Genomic DNA, 24643 nt, shown 5'->3' on the forward strand with positions numbered 1-24643 from the left:
CTAAAAAAAAACAATAAATTGTGTTAGCACCGGTGTGTTGTTTCCTTCCTGCATAGTTAATGTCAGTTCAGTAAGAAACAATGTTTAAACAAGACATAATGTGGCAAATATCACACAATACATTGTTTACATGGTAATAGGTGATGTAATGCTGGTATTGAGAGACTTGTTTCTCCATTAGTATTGTTATGTTCTCTTTTATCTAATATCATTTTACATTCTATTACTGATCCAATGAACACATCCCTCTCCTCATCTGATGATAAGGGTTTTAAATGAGGTTTACAAACAAACTGCCTAAATTTGCTGCCTCCTAAAGATAGAATTATAGTTAAAAACATGGCGTTTGTGATTCAGTCTTTCCCTAGTACTGGCACATCAGTTATTGTTTTTCTCAGTGCCCAGTAACATAGTTTAACTGCCTGTTGATCCTACTAGTAGTTTTTTTTCTTCCTAAATATTAAAAGCTCCATTAGTTATGTGGCAAAATGGAAGCAGCATTGTCACCCAACATTGTTACCCTATAAACAGTAAAGCTTTAAAAAGACTTTAAACTTCTTTTAAGGGTATTCTAAGAAAATATAAAAAAAAAAAATTATATATATATATATATATATATATATATATATATATATATATATATATATATATATATATATAAAGGTTATTAATGGCCGCCTTTAGGCTTATTTTATGACAATTTTCCTGTAACTTACAGAACCATATTTTGACCATTGTATATGTTGGAAAACCATTTGTAGGTTTGCTCACAATCAGTGTAACAATTCTTAGACAGTGTGCATTTTTATTATGCAAATGAGGATATAGTAACATCAGTAACAACAAAATTGTAATACTTTAACGTTTTATGTCATTGTTAGCTGGATTCATAGAAGCATTTTCAAGACTTATGTTGAACTGCACAAGGCCAATGTATAAGGTTTAAAACAGAATCTGAGCTGCCTATGATGAGGCATCTAGCCAGTGTTTGACAATTATTACTGTAATCATCAAGACAAATCATGATGTTTTAGAGGAAAAATGTTTGAATTCTTTATTTCTTCAGTCTGGTCTGTATAGGATACACAGGTGTCAGCTCTTGGCTTTTTCTGATACTATGGGGTTTTCTCTTTCAATATATATTCAGTTAACATACTAATTACTTTAAACTGATCATTTGGAACAGATAATAAGTATTGATTGTACCACCCATCTCTTCTATAACTGATAACAAAAATTAAAACCCCACTTTTCCCAATGATCAGTCTGTCCAACTATCAATGATAAATACGATAAAAAATTTATTTTTGCAGTTTTGATCAATTTTTGCCCCAGTTGACTTTTTTAGTCTTTATTTTTTGTCTAATATTTCAATGTAATATATGTAATGGTTTATGATGAGTTTAAGACATTTTAGGAGGAAGTTTTGTGACTCATGGAAGACCCTACATTGAGAAGGAGTTAAAGACATTTTGTTTAATTTATTATGCAATTTGATAATAACTTGAGCTGAGATATGTAGCATTTCAGCTGTTTCAGCTACAGCACATAGCGATCTGTAAAGCTGAAGGTGGGCATACACTTGGCAGTTCTAAATTAGTTTAAACCACTTCCAATCACAAATTCAAATTAAAGAAATAATCAGTAAATAAGCCATCTATAATCTATAAGTACAGTTACTGTCATCCCACTGAACTGCACGCAATCTCTTTTAATGTTTTATAGGAAAGAAATGAGTCTTCTCTAATGCACAGATGTCTATGTAAGCATGTAAGGTTTTTGTGTGTACACTGTCTATGTGTGGCAATTGGAATTTCTGGATTTTCAGCATATTTTTGGTTGAATAAAATGTACTCAGAGGGGCTGATTTATTAAAGCTCTCCAAGGCTGGAGAGGATACACTTTCATCAGTGAAGCAGGGTAATCCAGCAAACCTGAAATGGATATGGTCCAGGATCCAAGATATTTGTTTAAAAATAGCAAATGACTGGGTCACCCAGCTTCACAGCTGAAAGTGTATCCTCTCCAGTCTTGGAGAGCTTTATTAAATCAGGGTCAGAATATTTAATACAATGGTGTTGTGCTCTTATTTGTCTAGGTATTAAAACTGTTATGTCATTCATGCATCTAAACCACATCTGTAGCACGTAGGTTTTTTTTTCTTCATACACTATTATCTAAATCACTGAATACACTGTGCAACAAAAACAGGTTTGATTAAAATGCTTTTAGTATGAAATAGGTATATAGAAAGATTAGTTTATTTCCTAATTGGGACTTCTCCAATTATTTACTTCTAAAACAACTAAAATAAAAACATAGAACTTTGTCATTTTGTGGGTGAGAACAGATTAAATTACCTTGGTATATTTATGGTTACAAAGTGCAAGCCTAAGGTTATTCTATTGTCCCAACGGAGAGGAAAGAAACCAAATCCTCTCAGAGGCTAATTAAACATGGAAACAATTTGTGTACATGCAGAAAACAAGGCCTGTCGTTCTTTGGTGCCAATAATAATACTCTATTTCCTATTTGCACTGTATAATGCGCAGGATGAAAAACAAGTAATACTGTTCTACAATCCCTTGTGATACAGTTACAGAAGTCTTGTAACTTAATAATGTAATAGAGTCTGGATCCCATAGAACAGGTCCAAGGATGGCTATAACTAAATTATAGAGTTCTGGCATAATCTAAGTCTTACTACATAGAAATTAAGCCATAAGCACCAACTAGATGTGTCACTGCTCCAGACACCTTACTTGCTTAGAGTTACTTTCGGGCCACTGGATAAACTTATGTATAAACGATCACACTCCAGAGGGCAATTTAGGAAAGTGATGAACGTTTCCTTGATCAATGATGTAACCTAGCTCAAAGAAATATAAGGTAAAGTTCCTTAATGAAAACCTATTAGGAAAAGGCAGACTGTCATTGTTAGCTTGTCCTTCTTAAAATGCTAGATGGTTGATTCTCAAACTGATTTTTTTGCTTCAATGTGTTACAGATAAGTAATTTTGACTGTTTCAGGTTTTCCTTCTCTGTATAATTCCAGGTTAATGACTAAAAATGTAGTAGGTCAGCTCAAAAGTTCTTTGCTGACTCAAATTAATATCACTTGCTTTGTTACAGAAGTGCCCATCTGGATAGCAAGAAAACCGGACATAGGTTTTAATGATTCCACATAATATCCATATACTACTATATATATCCAATATCTGCACTCGTAGTTTTTCTTAACCACTATTTCAATAAGTAAAATTATAAGCACATTCAACCACTTTATGGACATCTTCAGGTGAATGCATATGAAAACTAGTGATAGAAAAGTTGTTATAAAGACATCATAATGGACAGATAGGAAAAGAAAAGTGGTCACAACTGAATTCCATAGATATCAATTGACAGTCCTCTAATCCAGCTATTTCCATTCCACAATCTGATGTCTGTGGGTCACCAGTAGGTATTAAGAGGTGGAGGAGAGAACTGCTATGTGGAAAAATCTTTCCTTAGCTCTACTGTTTTTGCAATGCAAACATTTATGTTAGGGACTTTTGAGTTGGAATTGTTGGAAACAATTGTGGCAGCCTCTCTAGCCAACAACTAGACTTTTACCTTAAGTTTTTATAAACATATTGCACAGTATATACTTGTGACATGAACACAGAAGCACTTTGAAAACTAGAAAATGTGAAAGCTTAAGAATCAGAACAATGGGAACTGTATTTATGATAGGTCTAATGTTACAGGTCAACATAGAGGCAAAGTTCATTTGCATTACCCACCATTGAAGCAGGTGGAAAAGTAAATGTTGAGGGACATAGTGACATTCCTCACCTGCTACTCCTGAGATGAGAAGTCTGATAAAAGAACAAGTTGATAAAGTTAAATTAGACAAGCCCAGTACCCCCTGCAGTGATAAGCTGCAATGCAGGCATGGTCTACTTATGTGGTCTCCTGTCTAAGCCATGGTCTCCCAAATGTGTATACAGGTTTAAGTAGAATACCTATTTGTCAGAGAGATTATTCTGAACAATGAATGGGCACTGGATAACAAAGTTTTCCTTTGGCACATCTTACTAAAATTAGGTTTCCAGCATTTTAAGTACTGTGATTTTGCCCTGGTTAAAATGGCATTTGTAACATAACTTCATCAAATAAGTGATCAGGTTTCTAATTGCTATGTTATTAAACAATTGCCTTACATGACTTTGATTTCCATACGACAATTTACCATGTGACAGTCCACTTGGTCAGTAGTAAATTGTAATGCATTTATCCAGTTTCAATTTCTGGACATTTGTCCTACAGTTTCAGCTACCCATGGTGGACCAAATGAATATGCTATACACAAATCATGCATGATGTAGCTGGAATCCAGTCCTGATTAGTCTAATCACATATTGTGAACATCGACAAGAGGTGAATGGTGCCTTTGCTTGCCCATAGTCTGAATTAGTGGGTGCTTTCTCGAGTAATAAAATTTAGTGGTAGTATACCAGTGATAGAAAGGTGATCAAGTTTCTCCTCTGAAATTTGGGACATCTCTTAAGCTACGTACACACGTCAGATTTTTATCGCCCGATAATCGTCATCGGCCAATTATCGGGCGAAAATCTGCCGTGTGTACAGTCGGTGTCATCCATCGTCCGGACGACCGACCTGCCGGATCCACGGACGATGGACGACGGCTGATCCTAATGAAAGGGAAGGGGAGAGCGCGCAGCAGGGTGCCGCTCCGTCGCTCTCCCCCTCCCCTCTCCATAGAGCATGAACGGTGCTGTATGTACAGCACCGTTCATGCATCGTGCAGTCCCTTGTCGTTGGAAAGGATCGTGAAAGATCCTTTCCAACGACAAAAATTGGAAGTGTGTACGCAGCTTTATTCTAGCAAGAGGCAAGACTAATAAATGCTTAAACCACGATATCAGTTGTAGTTAAAAACAACTATCTATGGGGCTCTAAATATCCTCTGTACAACTGTTAAAAGCAAAGCTTTCTTACTTGGTTCAGCCTCAAGCTCCAATTCTATCATAAATGATAAGTGATGATTCTTCAGTATTTAAACATCTGCTTAGTGACTGAGAATATTCATTGGAGGTTGAGTAAAAACACAAGATTGACAATTAGGGGTATACTTGTTACCACTTATCAATGATAGAAGGAGGTAGGTAATGGTTCTTCAGGAAGTAGGGAAAGTAGAAGGGATTTTGGCAGCAAACAATGCTATAGTTCATCTAAAACCAACTTTTATTATAATCAACACTTAAAATCTTACACAAAAAGTGGCACACAAAATAGTGTCACACATGACAGTATTGCTCTCAGATTTCAGAAAATAGTATAGTCATACTGTCTCAATGGGTTTCACGGAACTACTGCTTCTTCGGTAGACCATAGCTAATTAGAGAATACTTTGACATAGTTCCAAAAATCTTTACAATCAGTCATGCAAGCTTGTAAAAAATGTTCAAGTGGTCCTTCTCTTACAGCCCAAAAGGTTACTGGTAGGCATTCCCAAAGGGGCATGGGACAGGATCCTTCAGGCAGTCTCCATAATATATGGGCAATACTGCTTATCTAGGGGCAAACAATAGTGTCTGGGGAAGGTTTTGCTGCATTTTTAGCGCAAACACATGATTTTACTCTCATAGAACCGCATTATAGAGCATTGGAACAAAGTCCTATGAACTGTATTTCAAAATGTGTTGACATGCAGTTTTTTATTCAAGTAAATAAAACAAATTGTCAATATTATTCAAAAAGATTTATATTAAAGAGAAAACATAATAAATTTTTTATTACAAAATTTAACATTTAATTCATGATCGTCTCAGACAAAAATTTAGCCCCAGTACAGGGGCCCCTAGATATCATTTAGTTATCCACCATGCTGGATCATTAAACAACTACTTTATTCCCCACAGTGGGGACTAAATGGGGACTAAGTCGCCTGCTAATGATCATTTTCAGTGACAATAACTGAGCATTTGTACATGGTAAAAAAAACACTTAACAATTTTTACCCACAGGAGGAAGTAAAAACCTTTCCTGATTCACAAGCAAAATCTGGATCAAGATATTCCCATAATATCTTGTAATGAATATTGTAATCTAAAAAATATCATCCATAGTTTATTACCAAGAGTTGCTATTATTACGTTAAATATATTTCCTGCAAATTATATAAAATCAAGGTTAGCTTCTCCTAGACCAGTGGAATGGAGCAATGTATTCCATCATTGTCAGTCACTGGGGACTCCTAGTCACTTGCATATTTTGTAGTCATAGGTTGTTATTGTAGGAAATCAGACATTTTAAAGATGCCAGGAAAGGGAAAGTTTCTTTTTTCCAAATCAAGCAAATACAGTGCATTGAGATGTGAGACACACATCTGTTGTAATGATTAACTGGAATAAAATGTCAAGTGATGTAAACAAAAATCTGGGTGTAGAAGTGAAGTCTCTGATCTCCTCATCAAAGAGATATGTTTTATTTACACTTGCTTCAAAACAATACTTGTTGCCCGCCTTTCTTGTAATCTACAAAGACAGTATGCAGTGTGTATTGTGCTTAGATATATCACTCTAGAGGGGGAATCCTGATTTTTTTTTTTTTACTAATCAAATAGGATCTCCATTTAAAAAAGGTCAGTGAAAAATGTGTGCAGTCATGTAAAAAAATGGGATTGCCCTTCTGGAGTGGAGTCATTATTATTTATAATGAGGTTTGTACATACAGTACAGTATTGGAGCCTAGAACAGGCATAAACCATAATGAGGGTTGGAAGATCAAAGCAAAGCCAGCACTTTACTGAGCATTTGTATTTATTGAGCCAATGAGGTCAATGCAATTGCCAACTCTGGGAGCACTTGGTGGATAATGAGAACTTAATTGCACAACTATGTGAATAGACATTGCCTAAAAATAAATTGATATGTGCAGAGAAACCGGACATTAACGGCATATATAAAACTCTTAAAACATTTTATTGGAACATAATATTAAAGAGTAAAGTAGGAGACTTTTTCAGTGCCCTTCTGTGCTCCTTTTTTCAGTGCCCTTCTGTGCTCCTTTCCTGTGTGAACCTGCTTTTGCGCTTGGAAAGTGATACTAGAATTTGATTTTAAGCTGTATCATTATATTTACTAGTGAGTAATAAAGTATATTAAAGACAATTAAAAATGAACTATTAAGCAAATTTTCAGGATTTTGATGTTATATTTGCTGAATTTCAGGTCTTATTAATCTTCATCCTGAAGAAGTGGTGTTACACCACGAAACGCGTCGATTATACACTAGCACTTCTTGTGAGACTTGCTATAATGTTTCAACTATGTATTTATGTTGATACTTTTATGAAGAAGTGGATGTATGTCTGTATATTGTAATATAGTGACACAGTGGTTCCCATTTTGGGGCATTGCAAAAATTCCTACTTTACTTTTTACTTTTTAATAATATGTACCAATAAAATGTTTTAAGAGTTTTATATATGCAGTTAAAGTCCCATTTCTCTGCACATATAAATTTAGTCTACATTAGGGATGTGGCATGTGGGCATTTAAGCTGTCTATACTATTCTCCAGCATATCAAAAAATGTTCATATATGTTGTATATATTAAATAAACAACAATATGCATTATCCAACGTACCACTTTGAATAAAGGTGGCAAGGCCCCAAAAACTTATCAGTCTAATGCCTTATTCCTATTCACCTTAGAGGGGAACCTCAGGGGCTTGTTTGGATTATCTATATATATGTTATTTATTGTTACACAGTAATAAAAGGAGGAAACCCACGCAAACACATGTAGAACCTGCAAACTCCATGCAGATAGTGTCCTGGCTGAGATTCGTACCTGGGACCCAGCGCGGAGTCCCAGGGAGTGCTAACCTTTGTTTTACCCAATTATGTTGATATTATCTTTTGATTTTTTTGTAATAAATGTAAGAGTGTTCACATTGTTTTTCATGAGGCTATTGTCTGTTACAAGAGCAGATAGTAGAGAGGTTTTTATGTATAGGATTATTGACTGTGTGATTGACATACTGACATACAGTATATTGTTGGTTAATATGATTTTCCCCAAAGCACTATGGGATTGAGTAAAAATATCCTTTTTTACCAGTAAACAGTGATAAACTTATGTATCAGTTTCCATCTATCATCAAAAAGACAACATTGACGACGAGTGTATTGGTGATCAAGGTTGAGTATTAATTATTACGCCCTTCGGCCTGGCTGTCGGCATCCCGTGCCTTACTCCACATACACCACCAATGTTTTCCTTAAGAAAACTACTTCTGATCTCCTATATCTGATTGCCACATACATATCACTCAAGGTGAACCACCAACGATTACTACATTTTTTGATACTGATCATTCCTCAGTATCACTTTAATACAAGCAGTTTCCATGATTAAACCTCCACTCCCATACTACTGAACCTCTTAATCCTCAATCCTATTTTTAGATCACTTATTCTGTTCACTACTTATACTATTCCTGATATTTTTGGACAAGTACACTCAAAAATCTCTAATTTGGGGTACAGTGGCGGTGACACTTGACAGATGTTTTTATTCTCACCTTTACATAGTGGTTTGACATTTACTGCTATCTTGAGCAATCCCCTGAGGAAGCTTAACAGCGTAACACCACTAAGCTAATTTGGAAGTTGTTTATGCAATAGTGTTCAGTTGGACTCTGTTAGGAGCTAATTTCGAACACAAAACATTAAAATCATACTTTACACCTTGCCATCAAAAAGCCTGCTCTCCTTTTCCCCTTTTTTCTATACTTTTAAATGTAATCAGACGTGGCAACCTAAAACAAACTGAAACATAGTGAAAGCCCTTCTGGGACTCTTTAACTCTTTGTGTATTATTATTATTCTTTAGTAAAGACTGACAGAAGATACATCCTCAGGTGTGCTGTCAACTGTCATTTTTTTTGCAACACTTGATTCCACAATAACCACTTGGCCTCTTGCGTTCCCTTTGCTGTATGTAGGTATAGTACATGTTAGGTATGGGTGAATATGGGAAGTGTATTTTCTTCAAAATGTGCAAAAACATGATTACAATACTAAGCTCAGTGGTTTTACAATTGACTTGAAAAATTGGCAGGCAGCTCTAAAAATTTATTTTCTTGACCAAGTTCTAACTTTGATTTATGGATCCACTACATGTTTTTTTTTTCTTTTTTTTTTTTTTTTTACTTGAGACAACAACTTTGGAGAAAATACTGCGTTCCGGAGCTTTAAAATTAATTTAAAATGTTGGCAAATGACTTTAAAAACCCATACTGACTATATGGTTAATATTTTTCAAAAAATATTTCACAAATTTATTTTCTAGTCATCAGCTCCAGTTCATCAAAACTGCAAAATTCATGAAAAATCCTAACAGTTAGATCAGCTTAGGGGAAATGGCCTGCCCATCCCTTGTGGGTGTCCACTGTCCAAATCTGTGATATTTGTATATATATAGTAATGTAAAGGCAAATACATTTAAGGTTAACGAGCCCATTTCTAAGCATTGGCCTGGGATTCCACCATCCTGTCTTTAGTGGAAGATAGTACTAATGCCTAATTACTGAAGAGCATTAGGTGCTTTACCATTCCTGGTGCCATGGAGGTGGCCCACAAGGTGAAATTTATCGCTGATCAATTGTAATAGAAGTGAAGGGGGAGAGCGCGCAGCGGGGTGCTACTCCATCGTTCTCCCCCTCCCCTCTCCATAGAGCAGAATGTTGCTGGATGTAGAGCACTCATTCATGCATTGTGCACTCCTTAGTCGTTGGAAAAGATCATGAAAGATCCTTTCCAACCACAATTATTACACGTGTGTACCCAGCTTAATTCTCTTCCTTGGTGAACTAGTAAAGAGGCCCTTTAGACCTTTACACCATTGCTCTCATTGTGTGGAAAATGAACACAACTTAAATGTCCTGGTTCTACATAAGAATATGTGGTCACAGTAACTTGTTCTGGATGATCCAAAGGTGGGATACCAGGAGAAAAAAACACAGACAACCATCAACATTGTTAAGATAGGCTAAGGAGTGCAGAAAGTAGAATGGTTTTCAGTTTGCAGAAACCTCAGGAAACATGGCTTGATATGACTTTACTGGCTCACATGTCATATAATTATTATTATTATTATTATTATTATTAATATTAATAAACAGGATTTATATACCGCCAACATATTGTATTAATGAATTTCCTTATAGTTTTAACAGGACTGATCCTTGGGGAGATATAGTTTAACTTGTCAGCCATTACCACCCAGGAACACCTATCATGCAACTAATATCAATATTGCAAGGGGCAGAACGTGTGCAATTCTCTGCCATGATGGCTGCCAGCTACTATTCTGTTCATCACTGTTGGGCATGTTGTGTGAAAAAAATGAGACATCTCTCCAAAAGCTTCAGTACCTGACGCTAATAGCACCAGTTTCAACTATTCCCATTAATTTCAGGATAAAACATATAACATATAAGATTTTTTTCTTAAACTAGATATATATGCCATGGCTATGAGGAAGTTTCCCATTGCAGAAAGTTGTGCAATAATTGCTGTAATGTGATTTACATCATTCTGGTATCTGGCACATCACAATCAAAGCAGTACATGTCTAAACACAGCCATATTCAATGGAAATGAAATGCTAACATTACACAGTGAAGCCATTGTGTCCGCCTGTGGCCTCTCAGACTGCTGCCATAACTTAACAATGGAATAAGCTGCTCAAATCAGATTGGCCTGATAATGAGATAAGGACACAATGACAGTGAATTGGGGGATATTATAAGATGAGCAATAAACATAGTATTAAGACTACCTGTAACTTTCACTTGTGGTTTAGTTTACTGAAAATGCAAAAAGAGAGTACACAAAAAGGTAGGGACTTGAAGTGTCCTGTACACATAGACATTAACAAAGAATGCTCTGTGTACTTTACTAAAGGTCTCTTGATCCAAATTACGTTTGAAAATCTCATTACCCTGGGTATCCATAGATATCACCTGCTAAGATTTCTAGGAAATGTCAAAAACAAGAGTTAAAAAGGAAAAAAGTGTAATGGTGTCCATAAATTATGTTAAAATTTAGGTTGGCACATTTACCAAGCCAATTTAAATGTATCTCTTGCCACAAACAGGCAGATATTTTCCTAAAATGACTAACGTACTTCCTATATCTTGTAGTGACAAAATCAAAGAATATATATTTACAGCCAAAAAAAATGTATTTCACCTTCAAAGAATACCTAAAGGGGGCTGAGCCTTGCATGCAATCTACTAAATTCCCTAAAGGGTTGTAATTTTGTTTTTTATTTGGCTTTTCATGCAAAATATAAATGCTTAAAGTAGCATTTTAAAACTTTGAGTGAATTAAAAACAAACATCCTGATAGAAACATTTTATGGGGTGTATCTCAAATTACTGTATGTAATAAAGTTAGAGCTATGGTAATTTTTGTCTCCGGAGAAAATAGCTTGTGACAAATGTCATTTGTTGAACGAGCAAACAGGAATAACCGCTGTGCTTTCCCAAGGAAAAGGGTTCAGGGGTTTGTCATTCGCTTGTCCCCCTTCTTCCCCTCTCCATAGAACAGAATGGTTTTGTGTAAGCAGCGCTAATTCGATCATCTGTCCCTGGAAACAATGACAAAAAATCAACAGTAATCTGATGACTATAATACCTGTACAGGGTTTAAGACTTTTGTCGTTGGAGGGGATCTTGAACTTACATACAGCGCCATTCTGCTTTATGGAGAGGGGAGAGGGGAAAGCGTGTGGCACCCCGCTGGATCTCTCCAATTCACTTGCATTACGGTCGTTCCTCATTCATGGATCTGCCAGGACAGATCCATGAACGACATCAGACAAGCTCTGTACACACATCCGATTCTTGTCTAATACTATCCCTGAAGCGATATTCAGGCGAGAATCATCTGACGTCTGTACGTAGCCTAAGAGGTGAATGTCCTGCCTATCTTATCTCACAGATCAAAATACATCAGACAGATCTCCCCAAATACATAACCCCAGTAGTTAATCCGCCACAGGGTAAATTTATTAGGTTTAAATGTCAGCAGTAATGTAATGTAATGTGCTGGTAATTTAAAAGAATAATCTCTTTAAAATGTAGTGCAGCAATATTTATGGTACATGTAGGATAGATTCAACAATTTTATAAATAGAAAGCACAAAATGTAAGATAAAACCAAATTCATGTGCAATAAATACATTTCTTGGTTAGGTAGGGTGCCCATCTAAATGCGGTCTCAGCTACCAATCCAGTAGCAGTTTAATATGGGCTCTGTGTGGGGAGATTCTGGCACGGTCAGTAAATACATATTTAAAAGAAACCCTAAATTCAAATAAATCTTTATCTCTGTGATACAGAAAGGTGGTGATAGAGGCAGATTATGGACGCTTCTTTCACTTATACCAATGACTGATTTCTTCAAACAATTTATAATCGCTAGTTTCTGGGCCTGATTTGGTCTTTCCTTTGGGCCTTGGTCAGTTGGTGTCATTAACAGTCAATGACATTGACCAACCAAGTTTTTTCCAAGGTTTGTCACAATTGTTAAAAAATGTGGTTTGGTTTTTGTAATATGTAATAATGTTATCGTCTAACTTCACTTACTTACAGGAACTTATATTTGTAATTTCTCCTTAAGAATCAGACTTCAGTTTTATAAAAGAGAAAGGTGGTTGAGATCCCCAATGAATATTCAACTGTAAACTAAATTCAAAATATTTGTCAACTAAATTGTTCAAATTAAAATGACTATTAAAGATCAGCTTGAGAGGTGATGGCCTTTTTGACAGGAAGTAATTTTTTGTACTATTTTGTATTGGAACACATTTTCACAAGTGACAGTTTTTTTATTGGTGTAACTTTTTCTGTAATCAATAAAAAATCTTCATATATTTCAATCCCTTGAGGTTACAGCCTCATTATCTTACATATGCCATGAAATATTCCCATTTTGCATTTGATTTATTGGCAGTCAAAACACACAGACCTCCCTTATACTTTTATAGATGGTGATTTTCATTAGGTTCTCCTTACTTTCCTCCAATTACATGTTCAGAGGGACTTCTAGTAAGAAGTCAATTTTAGTGTAATCAGGTGGTAAATTTGAACCAAACTGGAACTTCTAATTTCAGCCACCCTAAGAACTTTTATACTAATTTTTGTTTTCCATTAGAACATGAAAGGAAATATTATTATTTTCTCCAAAAAATATGCATATTAAAAGTAAATGCAGTCTTTTTAAAGTATATTTTCTTTCTTTAAAGTAATTATTCCTAATAAAAGTTAAATTACGTTCAACTGTGTGGAGCCTAACGCTCACCATAATGTGCAAGTATGCACAGCAAGGCATCATTTGCTGTTATGCCCACTCCAACAGTTACAGTTCCAGGCTCCAAATACCACTCCGTCCGCTACCACCAACATCTTTCCTGACATTTCTCGTGGGTCCTGAAAAGCTATTTTGTGTGTGGGACAGCCACTAACAATATTCCAATGTGGCTAGGGCCTGGCTTTAAACTCGGCATGCTAAGAATGAACCATAATGTACACTGCACTGTACACATGCATAGAGAACCATTATTAGAAGCACTTTATAGAGAACCATTATTAGAAGCACTTTATAGAGAACCATTATTAGAAGAACTTTATAGAGAACCACTATTAGAAGAAATTTTGTCGAAAGACATCACATGCCAAGATACATTTGCCAAAAAAATGTATCTCCAAGCAATTTTTTCACTTTAAAACTAAAGTTATTTATTACCCACTGTTACAAACTGTAATTAATATTGAACATTGGCCCAAATAACCATTTAACATTCTTTTTTTATATACACAAAGCAGGCTATTCTTAGTGTCTATGGGGTCATTAACAACTATGTGGCCTGTTTGGGGTGTGTTAATGAGTGCTGTGATGCATGTTAATGTCCTTGTGTGAAGGTTTTCTTTTCATTAAGAATGGACTGCCAACACACCTCAACACACTAATTAATGGACATGCTTCATTGTTGATGCACAACAAGGCAGCATAGCACATGGTACGTTATGTGTGTTTTGATTGGTGACTTGTGTTGTGCTTTTGTAGGTGCTTTTAACAATGAACAGCAAAGCACTGCACATTAGGTTTTGCCTTGGTGTACAGTGACGTAACCTAAGCATGTCAATGGGCCGTTAAAGAAATGGAGATTTCAATATTAAACATAATCCCAATACTAATTCCTGTATGGAATTCCTTTAAACTTTTACTATAGTTAAATACACCATAATCAACATACAGCAACCTGTACCATGTCCACCAGAACTTTTATCTGGGGATCTCTTTGAAAACATTTGAGCACCACTAATCTTACAAATAAAATATTATATAATGTGAAATACTAGAAAACTACTGCAAACCAAATCATATTTTTTTTTTTTGGGTAACCTTAAAGCATACCTAAACTCACAATTTTCACTTTAGAAAAAAGGGTAGAAAACCCCTTTATGTAAAGTAAAAGTTCTGTCTGTGTGTTTGTTTTTTTTTGAGTGCAACACCCTTATCTTAAATAAGAAAAGGGTGCAGCACCGCCCACCAATTCTCGATCACCTAGTTGATCAAGAATGAAGGGGAGCGCAAAACCCCCATTGGCATCTTGGGCATGCGCAGAAGGTCCCTTTTCGTGAAAAGGGAAAAAAATTGCCAATCTCACGCATGTATAGTGAGATTGCCATATTTTTTCCAACCTACGTCACCCAAACTTGCGTCTAGGTCACGTGGGTAGAAGAACTTGGAAGAAAAGGAGAAGATGGCAGCGCCCAGGGGGCTGGATGCCAGTACGATGCGAGACCCGATGGAAGAGACCTCCAGACGGATCGACAGCCCTGGGGGATTAAATGTAAGTGAATTTTTTCGTTGTTTTGGGGGACTTTTGAGTTTAGTTCCTCTTTAATGAAAACTTTTGCTCTCATTATTTTCGCATTCTGAAAGTGAATTGAAAATGTGTCATCTTCATTGTTATTTTCCCAAATTCCTTAACAAGTAATGAAATGGAATGTTAAAATAATTAAGCCAGATTCCCCAGCATAATCATCAGACTTGTACATAGAACCAGCCCTGGCTTCCAGGTCAGACAGGAAGAGAATTGACGTAGTTGGCACTGAGCTCTGCGTAAGTGCTGCAGAAAATATGGTAACCAAGTACACACAGTTGGGTAATCAACGGCTGTGATAAACAGGCTAACGAACAGGTGAGCTAAGACATTTTGCCAGTTTGCTCAGAAATCTCCAGAATGCAATCTATGGAACTGCTATGACATATCATTTAAGCCATGACATGTATTCCTCGATGTTAGCAAGATGTTTCCTTCATGGACAAACTCAAGCAAACCATCAGCAATGAAAACTTGGCAGCCACAATCCACTAGAGACCAATACTGGAAGGGATGTTTCATACAAAGGAGCTTCCATTAATAGTGAGCAATAGAAACAATCTATCATCTATTTAGAGAGAGAAAACAATCTACCTCATATGCTGATACAGTTTCTAAATAACCTCCTAACAGGCATGTGCAAAGGGCAGCGGTCAATAGATGCCAGCCAGCTTTATTCTTTCATCAATTTATAGTCAGAAAAATAAAACTGCTGTTCAGTTGCTATGGGTTAGCACATAACCTTTAAGCTGCACCATGACAGCATCCAGTCCAAAGAGTTTTGGTCTATTTCAAAGAACTCTAAGTAAAACATTAGGGTCAGACATGTGGTGGTGGCAAGTATTCCTGAGCAGCCCACAGATCACTTATATCCCCATGGCCGGTCTACAGGGCTCTGCAGTGTAGGTGTTTGTTAATGTATAGTAATGCCAGAGAACAAAATGTTCCAAAATAAAATTACCCCCATATTAAGCATTTTATTGCCAACATGGCAAACCTGATCAAGCATACACAGGCACGGACAACAATAAACTGGCACTCTCAAGCAACTGGCATGTGACCTGGCCAAAAACAATTATTAGAGTTTAAACTTGGTACAATGTACCATCAGTAAGCCCACATTTCATGGATCATTCCCACGCCACCCACAATTGGATATGGACTGTCTTTCTACTGCTTATATACTGCCCTGTGCTTTTTGTGGGACATTCTGATTATAAAGTATATTTTTCTGACTATAAGTGGATTTGTAACTGCTCTGCATTTACTTTACTACTCTGCTATTGTGCTTTTATATAGGTGCATTTTGTTTGCTTTAAATTAATGGATTTTAATATTAAAATTAAGTTAATAAAGTGTTTATGGTATTGTTCAGTATAGGATATTGAATTAGTTAGGCCTATTTTTAATAGCAACCGGAAACAACATTTACCTGGAATCCCTGTCCTGGATAATGGGGAGTTTACTGTATTTACACTATAGAAAATAAAGTGCAGGGGTCAGAAATAAACAATACACACTGTGTAAAAGTCTAAAGTATGTAATGTAGGTCCTCCTATACAGAGTGCAGTGGTTAGGAGAATGTATCGTACAGCCAAGTCTACTGCAGTGTGAGTGTAGGCCATAAATATATAACATATGACTAAAAGAGTACTACTGCACTGTACAAAGTGTGTTAGTCATACATCATCATACATAGACTTAACTTTATTAGCAATGTGTAGTGAATAAATGGCTAGCCTCCATTGGCAAGTTCCAGCAAATTCCATCAAACAATGCAATATGTTTATAGTGACAACCAAAATAATTCTATAATTCATGTGCAAAGTGTAGCCTAAGGAATATATATTCAAACCTACTTTGTTCCAATATCTTTCAATATTTCTAGATTTATAAACATTTACAACCACTGAGTTGTGTAAACATATTCAACCTTCTAATTTACATATGACAATCAAGGGACTTGTATGCTTTTGTTTGGCATCAAGCAGTACTGCCCATAGTATTTTATTTAAATATTTTATAGTGTTAAAATATAAGTTGAAATTTTTTATTGAGCTAATAATGCTGAAAGTCAATAGATAACCCTCTATTTACAATGCTTGAATAATGAGCTCCATGATTGTGATTAATGTTCCACAAACAGCCCAACATACTTTTCTATACATTTGTTGATTTAAAGCTATTAGGTAAAGTATTCTGTCAAATGCTCATTGTGTGCCATGAAAAGGCAAATTTAGTTTGTGTTTTGTGTGTGTTCAGAGTAAATGTGCAAAGTTGTGCTCCTGAATAGGTATTATGTTCTATCAAAGCTTCATTGTTTGACAGATCTTATACACAACAATACCTCATTGTGAAGAATACAAAGATCAGAGCATAAAATGCCAGTTTTCCTGAGCCCTCTAACATTTTCTCTATATTTCACCACTGCACCTACATGGATTTACCTGCTGCTCGCTCTCTGCACCTGTTAGCATTGCATTTGCTACAGTTTGGATCTAATGGTTTCATATATGGAACTTCACTATGGAGATTGGATTTTTAATAGGGAATTCTTCTGACTTGGAAGCTTGGGACAAGCCTGTATGGAAACAACACACTATTCCGAATTGGATATCTACGGTAGCCAGATGGATTTATTTCAATAGTACAGTACAAGCCTTTGGAATACCATTGAAAATTCTGAAATGGAATATACAAACACAACAGGAAACTCAGCAGGAAATGATGTACTGCGCGTCTCTCCAGTAGGCCAGCTTTAGAATTGTAATGTTGGTTTTTATCACCAGTGTGGTAAAAGTGTCAGAGTGGAGAAAGTGGCTTGCTAATTTTTATGGTGCTTCAATGATTTACTTACCAGGGAGAGTACTATTTCAAAAGGGGGCAGTTGTATTAGGAAGAGGATTTTCCAAAGGGCACACTTTTTATACTGAATACTTTTCCAAAGTTTTATTTATAAATTTGCTGCAACTGTTTGTTAAGCGCAAACACAGGTTCTGTACTGTGTTACAAATTCCCTCTTTATGCAGTTTTGCAGCAGTGGTTTGAAGCTGTGTTTGTTTTAATAATTTTAGGTACCGTGTAAGGCTCGTATTGACATATTTCATGTGTTATGGTTGAAGGCAATGCATTTTTTGCTAACCAGATCATAATAAGCAAGATTTTTGATATTTACTTATAAGACATAGTTAACTTACCACATAAGGCATAATTTATATTTAAAAATATTTAATCTTCCTAGAACATTTTTTTTCGTATTTCCAATTGCCTGAATATATTTTAATATTCAGTTTAGAAGTAAATAAGGTAAGCCAGTTTCACTGCTTGTAAACATTTTTGCTAAAATGTTTTTTGTTTTAAAAATGAGAGTTTGTAGAGAATTACTGACTTTAAAATAGATATTTATAAACACTTTACTGATGGTGTAAAATTCTGATTATGAAAAAGCAAGGATTTTTTAATAGTTATTATTTTTGAACTGATATTTTTTGTTATAAATTGTAATTAAAACATAGACCAGGTTTACAAATAAGTAATTTTGTTTGTAATGTAATTTAGAAAAAAAGGCTCACAGGACTAACACAGGTAAATTAATCATGTTATGTTACTGAATGCTAAATTACTAATACTAATTCTGACTCAAAGGGCCTGATTTAATGAAGCTCTCCAAGGCTGGAGAGGATACACTTTCATCAGTGAAGCCGAGTTATCCAGCAAACCTATAATGGATTTATTCAAAGTCATTTGCTAATCATTAGTCATTAGCAAATGTTTTTCGGGTTTGCTGGATCACCCAGCTTCACTGATAAAAGTGTGTCCTCTCCAGCCATGGAGAGCTTTAATAAATCAGACTCAATATTTTTTTGTGCAATCTAACCGCTATGCTAAAACAGATTGATAATTTTTATTAATATGGTATTTATCAAATATAAACAAATCTTGTAATCATGTATAATTTTAATTATATTCCATGAAATGTTGTTGCCCGAAACCCCACTGTGCTGCATTTTTCCAATGTAAAACACACATACTGCTACCTGTCAAAATCTGCCTGGTGATCCGTTGCTAGACTTTGCCTATGTGTGAATGGTGTGTGAATGTGCATTGCAAAAAGAAAATAGTCAAATGCCAGGAATATTTTTTTTATTGCTAATTGAGCAACAGTTAATAGCAAGTATCACATAAATTCAAAATTGCTTATCTGATATTTCCCCAATCCTGGCATACCTATGTGTACCTTTTATTAGATCCCCCCTTGTTTTTAACTGATGCACTAAAATTGTAGTTCTTGCACACAAGAACATTTTCCTGGACAGTAAAAATATTACCACAAGTTTTTAGTTCATCCAAGGCATCATATAACACCCAAAAGTTTGCAGCAGATATAGGATTGATTTACTAAATACTTTTACCCACAGTTTCAATATACAGAGGTTTGTCAATTCATCGTGACACACAAAACTCATTCTTTTTAAGTCAAAATTTAAATGCCCTAATACTTTGGTGTGGTGAATCTACATCCCCATGTCTGTAGAAGCAACTGACACCCCCTGGCTGGCCATACTTGGTGGACAGTTTAATCTGAAAGGTTTGGAACTTTGTGATCACTGTTCATAACCTGGGGTAAGTTGTCACCAGGAGATATCTATGTACTTGGATCGAAGTGAATTTACTTGTTTTGGTAAACCCGTGTCATGGGCCAAACTCTGCCTGAGTGCTCAACTATCTTCATATGTCCATATAAAAGATTTGCATTTATTATGTGACTATAATGTTATAGTTAAATTTACCAATATAGAAAACATTATAATAGAAAAAAATTAAAATACGTTTATTGAAAAAACGTGCAACTACAGATCCCTAAGTCCAGAGCTGCAAAACACAAAATGTATATTTTTCTAAACGGCACATTTACCAAATGCAAACTTAGAATGTTAGGTCCTCTAATGTAATGACACCTAATTAGTCCAAGACTACCATCAGTAAACCTGATACACAACCAGACAATAGAACAATACATTATTAGGAGAGAGAATACAATCGGAGAGATTCTTGATAATTAATTTATCAGCATATTAGCATTCTCTAATCAACAAAGCATTGTTTTTAAAAAGTAACATGTAAATAAAGTTTAGCTGTATTGTTAGCAAAATCTTGCAGAGTTCCCCAGATTTAAGGTGCATTGTTGCTGCACCACAGGTAGAATCCTAATGATTTGACTTCTTGACACATTTGTGGCAGTGCTTTTAAGAGGATCAGGGACCAACTCATAGCTTCCAATAAACCCAGGACAGAAACCTTTATTTGCAGCGAGGTCCTAACATTATATTAGCTTACAATGCAATGTACATGACATTTTAAATGGGTTGTATCTTAGTGAGATTTACAATACTGTCTAAAGTAAACAATTCTTTGATGTGATTCATTTAGCTGATGAGCTTAGATGATTAAAACACAATGAGGCTGTTACTTGATTAGCCCTATAATATGAGTAGGATGCTGGGATCTGTATTGTATGAATCTTCAGGATCTAGATCAGTCCCAGCATGAAGCAATAATCATAGGACAGGATGTCTTTCTAGCTTGTGCTACCAAACCACACATTACCCGACCTCATTTACAACAGATATGTGTATATGTAATCCTATCAAATATAACATTGGCATTGTTAATCATTTATATAAACATCCTCCTGGGTAGGCAGTTCATTAATAAGGTAAAATACACATTTCCTATTAAGAGAATTTAAAAGTTAAAATTACAAATGTATTTTTTAATTGATAAAGAAAAGTCTTTCTTGGAAGGATCGCTATACAAAAAGAAATATTCATTTGAACACCTATCTTTGAAGCAAAAATATTTAAATTATACAATTTCTAAACTTTATATTCCCTGGTAGAATGTTTTTAATTAGAATGATCATTATGATAGTTTTATAGAGACATAGGCCAGGCATGTTGTGGTTAGACACATCTGTGATAAAGATTCCATAGTGTTTATTTAGTACCCATAATGACTGCATACATATACAGATAAGATTGCATAAACCTTAATTTATATAATTCTGCCCTGTTATGCTATAATCTATCATAACAATATAAAATGCATATCTCATTAAGCTGAAAATTTTTGATTGATTCCTAGGGGCAGACAAAGGAAGGATCAAAGTGTGCACAGGGGCCCTGGACTATACTCAGCAAACAGTCCCCTCGGCAAAGGGGGGCCCAAGCCAGTTCTGCACATGGTATCACTGTTGGCTGCCACTGCCTAAGGGTTAATTTTTTCTACTAATTTATATGCATTTAGGATGTAGAACTGTATGCATTTCACTCTTTCCCAGGATAGCCAGTCTTTTTGACACCTGTCTGACATTAAAATCATTATTCTGGGCTGGATTTTGCAGGTGTCATTACATTACAGCTTTGAAATCAACAGCCATAGGACCCTGGAGCAAACATTACACAGCTTTTCTGAATGAACATGATAAATGTTAATTTATTGGACAAATATGAAAAATATCCATCAAAGGTAGACAAAATAAGCCAATTAAATTTGTCTAGAATTTCTATTTAAGAAAAAACTATCATAAGGGCAGAATATTGCACACCTGCTTGCCATATTTTAGGACTACCAACTGTTCAGTAACCGAAAATTAATCAGAGTAGGTATGGAGTACAAGGGAGTATGGAGGGCCTTTTCTTGTGTGCTAGCACGACATAACATAAATTTCTCCTGATTAGAGGTATTTCCCACATTTTCTAATGTTTCTACAGAAAGTCAATTCAAATGGACGCAATGGGAAAAGGAAAGCAAAAATATTGATGAGGGATAGGTGTTTACTTTCCTAATCTAACAAAAACTGGAAACTAAAAATGTTAAGCTTTTGACAAACATTAAGTAAGATTGGGTTTAGTTTCAGTAAAACCAATAACTCCATATAACAGTTTATCATCAAATACAAGAGAGCAAAACAAAGGATGTTGAAGAAATGAACCTGTAGATTTATTCTGCAAAGAGCGTGAGCACACTTAAAGTTGAGGTTGGATGTATTTGTGCTTGTGTACTAGGCCAGGGGAATCTGCTTCCACTGTACCCAGAAAATCAGTGGTTTTCATGAGCATAATTCCATATTTTTATCACAAAGAAAGTGACTACTCACAACATTATTAAAGAAAAAGAGTTATCCCCTAGGAAGAAAGATTTCCATAAAAGTAGGGATTTGTGTGACACAATATTATCCATAAAATATCCAAAATGTTTATTTTGTAATAAATAATAAAATCAAGGCCAAAATCAAGAAATGTTTTACAAGGACCTTTTAGCCATATCACTTTCATACATTTGGTAATAGATAAAGTACATAATACTTGGTATTACCAAATCTTTATTAAAACAATTACATTATAAAAAACTGCAATTTTCTTAAAAGGAAGTTACAATTGTTAATGCTTCATTTGAAGATTGCTTTATCTCACAGATGTTTTTCCTGAAGAAGCGGATATGGTGTCTGTGAAACGCGTCAAATAATTTTTCTGTTGAGAACCAACCTACTATTGTCTGCTATTTCCAACAAATTTTTTTAAGAAAATTGAAATTTTTATAATGTTGTTAAACAAAGTTAATGTTATAATAGTTGTTTAAACAAAGATTTGTTGTTACAAACAGGTATTAAGGTTGCAAAAACTTAACAAAACTTTGGATAAACTTTGTTGAATTGCAGGCAGCCTAATTTGCACTTAATTCTGTTGCTAATTTACTTGTTATGACATCCAAGGTATATCTACAGAAATGAATAAAGAAAATTGTAGACAGATAGGAAAAACATAACAAGCTCCCTCTTGAAATGAGTCAAAGTTTCAAAATTTTTTCCTGATCATTAAGATTTGTTCTGTTTCACTGGGTTGAATATTTGCCGATCCACCTTATACAATTGTCTTTATTGTGACATTAAAAATAACAAGAGACACATTATTTCCCCCAATGAAGAAAATTGTAAAGAGTCTGGACCCCTTCCCAGTTAACTTCAGCACCAAACACACTCTCCAAAGTCTATAGAGCCCGCACTAACTGACCTTCAGTGAAACCAGCACATTTTTGGGATTTTCTAAAATATCCATCACTTTTTCAGGATGCAGCTGAACAGAAATTACATGAAATCAGACTGTTTGATGTCTGGATGCTGCAGATAAGCACTCATTTTTATTGTTTAACAGAAAATTGAATCCTGGCAAACACCTTCTAAATATGTTTGGGTAATTAGTTGCTGCACACCCAAGTGTTTTTTTTTTGTTTTGTTTTTTTTTTTTAGTTTCTTTTTTTTTGGAAATGGCAGATTCTCTTAATTGGTTTAAAATAATAAAATAGAAACCAGCTGTAGGATACAGATATGTACTATATATAGTTTTCCCTGAACCAATTGACCTAACCTGAGCTCAGCTACAAAACTACTAAAGAGTTCCTCCTCCACCCTGTGGTTAAATGGTGAACTGCATTGTATTGCAAACTACGAACAATAGCAGTATTAGGGGATGGGGTCAACAGAAAGTGCAAAGTTGAACAATGTTTTGTGTATTGACTTATTGGAGAGGTTTTGCAGGTATTGAAAACTTCTAAATTAACTTATTACGTTTTAGGCAGCCTCCAACTTTCAAACAAAAAATGCACTTTTTATTTTTTTTATTAAAATGTAGCTTCAAATGCTCTATCCAGAAAATGTCCTTGGTCAATACAGAAATGTTCCCTACACTTATTGTGTATCAAAACAACAATAGCTCCCTGAATAAGGTAACAACTCATAGTATGGTCATAATATGACAATAATATCTTTAAATTGTATATCTATGAGGTCAACCACTGGTAGTCCATGAGAAAGTTTTAGTGGTCTACAGAAAAATGTGGACATTATTTGCAATTTTTATCTTTTATTTAAAAATAAAACAAAAATATTTTTCTAATAAATTCTTATATTCTGAATGACAATTTTCTCCTTTATATTGCACTAAATTCATAAATGTACTAGAGACAGAAAAGCAAGGGAGGCGCAGCGTGACGTCAGTGTAGTGTTAAGTTGTATGAGGCAATTGTTACCGAGCTGTACGCTTCAGTATTATTTCCACCATTACAAAAGTCACCCTGCTCTGCGAATATGGATTCTGTTCTGATTGTTTTATTTTGTTTGTTTTTTTCAGATGCTGTTTTAGGTAAGTATGGCCTTAACTGTGTTTTTCTTTAACTGGTATATTTAATGACATCAAATAGTTTGACTATGATAATTATCTTTTCTTGTTTAGTCTTAAGGTGCGTACACACTTCCAATTTTTATCGTTCCAATCGAACGACGAACGATCGATTGGGCAAAAAATCGTTCGTAAAAAAGTAACCAACGACGCCGACCAACGAGGAAAGTCGCTGGAAACGAACGACCGGACTGACGGATCGGATTGGACGACGATCGTTGAACATCGTTCGTGTGTACGGTCGTTCGTTGATCGTCCATGTTCAGAGCATGCGTGATGAACGAACGTCCGTTCACTTTCCTGTCGTGCACATAGTTCCTCTATCGTTCAAACGATCGTATCTATTGTGTGTACAATATCTACGAACGATCGTGTCGTTAACTCTATGTGCAGGATCGGTGCTATACGATCGTTCATATATATCGTGCATGAAC

Source organism: Pyxicephalus adspersus, chromosome 5, assembly GCF_032062135.1.
Source record: "Pyxicephalus adspersus chromosome 5, UCB_Pads_2.0, whole genome shotgun sequence".
NCBI lineage: Eukaryota > Metazoa > Chordata > Amphibia > Anura > Pyxicephalidae > Pyxicephalus > Pyxicephalus adspersus.